The sequence below is a fragment of a genome, unplaced genomic scaffold (genome assembly GCF_019419815.1).
Source record: "Pyrus x bretschneideri cultivar Hongxiangsu unplaced genomic scaffold, Pyrus_bretschneideri_v1 Contig53, whole genome shotgun sequence".
In the NCBI taxonomy this organism is placed as follows: domain Eukaryota; kingdom Viridiplantae; phylum Streptophyta; class Magnoliopsida; order Rosales; family Rosaceae; genus Pyrus; species Pyrus x bretschneideri.
The window spans coordinates 247,783-255,774 of record NW_025999791.1 but is presented as its reverse complement, the minus strand read 5'-3'; the positions used below and the strand labels follow the sequence as shown (position 1 = coordinate 255,774).

Here is a 7,992-nt window from a genome sequence, read left to right as displayed (position 1 = left end):
CGTAAGTTTTAAATTGGTCAGACCATCAGTTTCATATTTGTCTCTTGTTGTTCGAAAAAGTTTGACCAACTCATTTGATTCATCAAACATTTTAATCAAGTTTTCCACAATTTTTGAATCAAGTTTTTTATTTGTTCCATCACAATCAAAAGCTCTAAGACGATTCTGTATTTCATTATATGTATCATAAACATATAACTGAGCAAATTTTGAAGACTCATTATCAACAGGTAAAAGAGAACCCATCAAATGACAAACTTGACCACTAATTTTAAAAATGTAAGGACTTGATCCGTCGTTAATTGAGTGATCAACTTTTGCTCCCATAGAAGTAAATGAAAACATAGAGTTGTAAGCTCTAATATTTTCTCGAAATGATAAACTTTTTTGACTTCCATTTGGATCAAGCAATGAATCTAAAAAAGATGGTGTTGGCTTTGGACTTGAAAATTTAATTTTTCCTTGTTGACAACAGAGAGTGAAAATTGGTTGATTTTTTGTCCATCTTTGTTTAAGAGACTCTTTTAACCAAAAATATGCACCGCAATACACGCATTTATAACTTTTATCACCCAAATCCATATAATCTTTCACAACCCCTACAAAAAAGACATATATAAAAAAATGTAATCACTATATGTAAGTAACTTAATCCTAAAACCAAGCCTAAAGAAAACAATTATTGCAAAAAATTCAAAACATACCATTTCTATTTTTTTGGAAAAATGCCTTGACCCTTCTTCATGAAACAACAATTATCAGCATCTACGATTTTTTGAATTCTGTTTTCAACATTGTTGAACAAACTCACAACGTTTTTCCCTTTTTTATTAGAGGTGTACATGGTTTTTCAAGCGGGATGATATCCAACATTTCATCATCGTTAACAGGCTCAATCACACAGTGGTTAGTAGATGTACTGGAGGAACATCGATATTCAACTGATGAATATTCGCAAATAAATGTGTCAGTTACAGACATAATAACATCTTCAGAATTATGCATATAACTCGCTCTACACATTCTTTTTCGCTGATGACCATCGTCAACCAATGTATTAGATTCACTGTCAGTAACGCTTTTCTTTCGTTTTATAGCATCATTTGTTTGATCATTTGTACATTTTTCAGACATGATGGAAACAAACAACTGCACAACAGATTAAAAAAAGAATGAAAAAAATCAATAAAAATATAAGATATATATAAAAACAATAAAGATCACACAAAAACTAATGACATGTCTGAATCAAGAGTTTCATTTCAATTTAACAAAATGCAAAAGAAAACTTCATTGTTAAAGTTTTAATAAATAATTTCAGAACTTTAAATAAGTTACCTTGAGGACAAAGCGCCTTGGAAGGTGAGAACAAATAGCTTTAAATCCAAAATACTCAAGATTTTTCAAATTCTGTTAAAAAAAAAAAATACACATCATCAGAAAACTCATCAAAACAAATACACTTATTTGTTCACATGAACTATCTATTGTAATATATGATGACAGTGCACAGTTGAGTGTTTAAGTTTATTAAATAACTGAAAGTTGGGGGTGGCTGGGTACATGTTTTCCTTTCGTTTTTTTTTTTTTTTTTTTTTGGTGTTTATTTAATATCTCCAAGTGAACGATAGTAGTTTCTAGGAAAACAAAAGTTGAGTTAATTATTAAAACAAAGAATACCATAGTTTACCAATGTGACAGAGATGCACTGTGTTTGCAAGATTAGAGATGAGCGCGGATATACTTACGCTACCAAAAAATCCAAGTAGAATTGATTACTGACTTTAACAATTAAAATCAAATACAATTTTTCAAAAATAAATGCAAGGTGATGGGTACAGTTTGTCAATGAAACGATTTGAAGTCATATCTTTACAGGTAGGAGATAGCAAATATTTGCACTGCATATCTTAGTAGAATGAGTGGTTATGAAGGAGAATTAGATTTATTCAATTTCGATACAAAGAGAATTAATTAATGCAGGAACAACATTTGTGCACATTGAGAATGAAATTAACTAATTAACTTACTAACCCCTACTGTAAATTTCACACCTATACTCAAAACAAATTTTGTAACCAATATCCCAAAAAAGAGGCAAAAGGAAAGAAAAAAACCTTTGTATGATATACTGCGGTGTTATTTGTGTAACCGAACTCAACCCAACAACCTTCTTGTATACTTGGAAATTAGTTACAGATTTTATGGCTGCATAAGAAAATCAAACAAAAAGTCTTAACTTTCCTAGAAAATTTTACTTCTTCCTAAAGAACAGAAATCCATTTTTAATCCAACAATTATCAATGCATCCCCAAACTAGAAAAAAGCAGAAGGATAGAAAACGTACCCAAAATATAATAGTAGCGTCACAAGTGCTTCGAAATAGTCACACCTTACTTTCTAACTCATTCGTATACTTGACTTTCTTTTCCTTCTACCTCAGAGCAAATTGTCTATTAGTTAAAGACCACAAAATCAAAATACTGGAAAGCCACAATTTACAACCCAAGCATATAACATTAAGAAAAATCAGGCAAAAAATAGCTACACAGACCAAATGAAATCCACAAAACTAAGCCAAATGTAATCTGTAAAGATCTGGCACAACACAAAGACCAATTTCCCCTAATTTAATTTTGATAAATGCAAAATGATCACAAATAACTCACTCAAAAATAGGAAAGCAAAAAGACCTAAAAACAACAAAATCAGAACAAAAATCGCAAACCACATAAGCAAAATTATTGAAAATAAAAAGTCAACATGCATTAAAGCCAACAATAATCGGCAAAAGCAAGGAAATCAACTAGGAAAAAAGGTTTTTATTTCGAAACTCACCAATTTGATCCTCTCAGCAACGACCAGTTGGAATCGGCAACGTGGAAACACTGAATTTTTATAATTTAATCTCCAGGGCAGCGACCCAAGGAGCAGAACCAAGCCTCAGAAATTTGACTTCAGCTCGTTTCTATCCTTTGACACACGCAGACAAAGCCAGAATCAGAGAGGCAACACAAAATGAGAGACAACAGTGGAATGGAAAACAAAAATCCACAGGATAAACTCGAAATAGAGAGAACCTCAATAACCCCTTTCATCTTTTTCCCAAAAACTACAAACCCATATAAACCCAACAATTACAAATCCATGTACCAAGCAGAAAAAACAAAAGGGCAAAAAACATACCCAAAAAATTACAACAACATTGCAAATACCAGAAAATCCGAGATTTGCCAACTGAAGAACAAAAATACAAAATTCTCTTTTAACAGGGAAAAGCCAAGAGAACACCACAATTAACAATAAAAGGAAACGATTAAGGTTTCATCCAAACAAAAAACAAAAAAAACAAAAAAAACCGAAAGAAAACGATTATAAAATATACCTTAGTCGAATCACACTTGTCCCACAACGGGCTGGAAAAACACCGCCCTTGAAAATAGTAGTTAATCAACAAAAAATCCGGCCACAGGCTAGAAATCCCAAACAGAAAAAATGGGCAAACAGCAGGAATTCTTTACCCCAATTAGAGATCTGAAACCCTCGGAATAGCGAAAGGAAACGATTAAGGTTTCTCTTTCCCCATCCTCTGCTTCCCCAAATGACGCACCTAGACCTCTCTTGCCACAGGAGTCGAATCCTCTCACAGTTTAAAACCCTAAAATCCATTCGAACCGATTACCTAAACAAAGAACATCACAAAAATTAAACAAATGAACTGGAAAAAAAAAAAAAAAACCAACGAAGTCCACATCTCTTTAAACGCAACAGAAGAAAACCCTTTCACAGTTTAAAACCCTAAAATCCATTTGAACCCATCATCCAAACAAAGAAAATCACAAAAATTAAACAATGTACTGAAAAAACCCAACGAAGTCTAGATCTCTTTAAACGCAACAGAAGAAAACCCGTTCTGCAAACCAACATAAAAATCTACAAAGGAAAACAAAAATCTAAAAGAAAATCACACACCACAGAGTTATCGGAAGAAGGAAGCACCTACGACGTTCTGAAAACCACGGCTGAGAAGAACAAAACACAAAAGCGCACCAAAGAGAAGCACATAACAGGAACCAAAAGAAAAGAGAAGCTGAGAGAGATAGAAAACCACCAATGCAAGTGAGAAACGGAAACAAAAAGCAAGCAAAATAAACCCCAAAAGAGAATAGCACGATGACCGACATGTGTCACACACAATTCCCAACTTGTCCCTGCACGAACCACCAAAAACAATAAGAAGGCTTGAAAAAGCCGAAGGGCAATTCGGCCACTGGAAAAGCACTCACCCAGCACGGGCAAAAAGGAATTTTACTATAGAAAAGGAAGAAACCAGCGCCAAAACCCAAACAAACTAGGGGCAGATCTGTCCGGACATTATTACTGAACAGTGCCGGAACCCAACTGGGTTTTAGTATATATAATATCACTCAGTTATATAAGTTTTCTTTTATGTAAAATTTAACTATACAAAGATTTATTAGATCTTTATATACAAAGATTAACAATTGATCTTTTTAATTGTGGTAAAAGAAAAAAATTCTCTCTTTCTTAAGAAAGAATTCACATTGATGAGAGAAGTGACTTTACATGTGCTTATAAGTGGTTCATCTATTCCTTATATTACTAATTGGTTTTATGGTGGAACTGTTAGAGTAGAACCTCAACTTTCTTTATAGTATCAGAGCTGATTATCCCACGTGTGAAGTCCAATGGCTACACGTACTCTACGTCACCCGAGTTGTATTGTCCACATGTTAAGCTTGAAATTTCACCACAAATGAGAATGTGTGTTAAGAATCAAACTCACATTGATGAAAGCAGGGATTTTTCATTTCATCAAACCTTTTGAAAGCCATTGAAAGTCAAGGGCCCAAGCACACACCCAACCATGTGGTCTATGTAAAACAATCCGCGGCTCTCAATTCGTTTCCCTTTCGTTAATTATTTCCATTTCATTAAACCTCTTGAAAGCCATTAAAAGCCAGGGGTACCTAACAATGGGCTACATAAAAGGTCGAAGGGAACCAACTAATGCATGAGCATATATGTGATTAGAAAGCATTGCAAACACTAGTCTCTCCTTTCTCTAAAAAAATCTCCCATTTTCTGTAACGACCCGTCCCTAATTATTACATTTTTTTTTTACTATTAAGGTGAATTTACGAAAATGCCCTTCGAGGCATCTTCTCAAGGTAGGACCTATTCCGTTGTTCATATCTTTTATAATAATTCTTTCACATTATTCTTGATTAGTTGTATGCTCTGAACACGATTCTGCTTTGTGATGTGATATAAAATAGCACACAAACTTAAACCCTCATTTTGATAGTTGTAGTATATGAAATTATAGATCGTTCTAGGCTGAGGACCATGAGGGCTGCTAATCTACACTAATTAGACTCAAAAACATAAAACTAAGCTAAACTAACTCAAAACAAACTAAATTGTCTCAAATAACTCAAAACAAGCACTAAGGGGTGATTTGGACGAAAATCTAACTAAATTAACTCAAAACATGAAAAGGGGGTTTGTTTGGACGAAAATTGACTTAAAACTAATAAGTTACAGAACTAAGTAAAGGTTGCACGAAATTAAGGTGACTTAAGGGGTGAAGGGCTAGGTAGAGGGTCATTCTCCACACATGACACATATGCATACAAATCGATTTCCAGTTATTATTCCTATAAACCATGAATGACAATGCCCCAAGTTAACTGTGAACTGCACAAATTAACCATTAGATTTTCCTAAATTCATTGAATTGGACTTAGCGATGCAAACAAATTATTCTTATCAAGTTCCCTATATGAATTGCATGATAGAAATACATATCAAAGATCATTAAATTCGGTGAAAATCATAAGCATTGACATGGCATTCGTAACTATGAACTGCATGATACTCCTACCAGGAATTTACTTAACGCAATCGTGACTAGCAATCTCCACTACTTGTAAATATAAGTTCATAACTATTAGGTGAAATTCCCTTATATTTTAGCATCAAATTCATGCATGCAAACTAAGTAGGCCTCCTTAATCAACATACAAGAATAAGTTCTCTATAAAACAGATAAGTAAATCGCATTCATGTTTTACAAAACAATAACTGCATGTAATCAATTCATATTACATATATGTTCATGGCTTTGAATTCACCTCTAGCTAAAACGATATTAGTTCCACATGTTCATCATAATTGAAAACCAAATTAAAACAAACATTGAACTAAAATTAAGGATAGAATACACCTAGAAACGCTCCAGCAATCCCAAAGGCTTTAGATGGCAGGCACGGCTCCAAGCTCTCATTTCTTACAAAGTTGCGGCACAAAGTGTTTAATTTCTCCGAATTTCTCTCTAAGACCCCCTCTTTATGCGGCAGATGTGTGGTGTATTTATAGGGCTAGGGGGCACGGCAAAGGTTGTAAAGGAGAAGGATTACATGGTACAAACTAAGAAGGAAAAGGACCATAAAACCAATTAGCAATATGAGGAGTAGCCAATCTCTTATAAGCCCATGCAAGGTCCAACTTCCCATCAATGTCGAACTCATTCTCAACATATATGAGGTTCACTTGTTGGTGAGAGTCGGTCTCAACTATGTTTCTACAATTCTCAAGGTGGTTTTCCATCGGAATGATGTCACAGAAACTATCCACTTTTACTTCCTTACCCATTTCAAATCCGTACATTCCTTCAACATTATTCTTCCATATTCAAATGTTAGCACTCCCTCTTTATGGTCGCTGCACACGTGTGTTCCATGTCATCCCGTTGTATTGTCCACGTGTTAGGCTCGAAAATTTGCCACACGTGAGAAGGCGTGTTGAGAATGTGTCTCACGTTGATGGGATGAGGGACCTTGCATGGACTTATAAAAGGTTGGGCTACACCCCATATTACCAATTGGTTTTATGGTGGAACCTTAACTTCTTCAAGATATAACAAGCCTAAACCTTAACTTCTTCAAGATATAGCAAGCCTAACCTGGCAGATAAACGAGCCCCCGCCATCAGAAATAAACACTTTGCTGCCCCGATCGCTTTCCAACATGATGAACCTCTTCCTAAGTGCGCTGAGCACCATAAAGAAGAAGAAGATGATGATAATAAATATCCATGGTATGCTGAGCACCAGAATGATGAATTAACAAGAGAAAGCTCTTCAGCACCCGAATGAAAAACATGACGATGATGCTTCTCGGCATCAAAATGAGAATGAAGAGCATGAGGATTCTCCTTAAACCCAGCAAAACCAAAAAGAAAAACAAGAAGAACATGATGATGCCAGTTAATTGACGTTTTGGAATCCTTTTTTCTTTTTTTTTTCTTTTGGCCAGAAGGATGAAAACTGATTTTGTATAATTTAATTAGTTACTTTCTAGCTAGTTACATGTACGAGAAATTTAATTTGAAAGGATTTATATAATAGACTTTTATTTAGTAAATACATGCGTGCAAACAGCTTTACAAATTACAACTTTATGCAAAAAGTTAAATGAGGAAAGTCCTAATTATCTACTAAACTGGCCTTATTTTACTGTATAAATGTAAATGTCATATACTCAAAACATTTCATTCTCTTTAATGATCATCGTTTAAAGGTCATCTCTAAAAAAATCATTTGATTTGGTGATAGTGTAGTTACTCATATGAATCAAATAATTTTTTGGCTTTTTAGCCAAAATGGTCCTGAGATTTGCCCAACACATCACTTTGGTCCCTGAGATTTCAAATCAATAGAAGTCGTCCTTGAGATTGTCCACCATCCATCATTTTTGTCCTTCCGTTAAAAATTCCGTTAAGTTTCCTGGAGCTCTTAGCCGAAAGTTTGGGCAATTGTCAAAGTTTCGTAACTTAATCATTTCTTAACCAAATTCGACCCATAATATATCAAAATAAAAATAGGAAAGTGTAGAATAAGATTATACCTATTTGGAAGCCCAATTATTGCCGAAGATGGTCGGAAAATAGCCTCAAGTTGACTGGTCC

The 7,992-nt window shown here is 34.4% G+C and overlaps 1 long non-coding RNA gene across 4 annotated transcripts; it reads right to left on the bottom strand.

Annotated features, from left to right (window-relative positions):
* Positions 1 to 860: 860 nt before the first annotated feature.
* LOC103932849 lies at positions 861 to 5,741 on the bottom strand. Of its 4 annotated transcripts, XR_007253207.1 has the most exons (7): positions 3,386 to 5,741; positions 3,187 to 3,237; positions 2,839 to 2,973; positions 2,348 to 2,434; positions 2,118 to 2,208; positions 1,339 to 1,410; positions 861 to 1,149 (listed from the first exon to the last, which is right to left on the bottom strand). It is a non-coding gene; the product is annotated as an uncharacterized LOC103932849 (long non-coding RNA). The 4 variants fall into 4 exon arrangements; XR_007253206.1 differs by having other exon boundaries at positions 3,187 to 5,741; XR_007253205.1 differs by having other exon boundaries at positions 2,839 to 3,237.
* Positions 5,742 to 7,992: the final 2,251 nt, after the last annotated feature.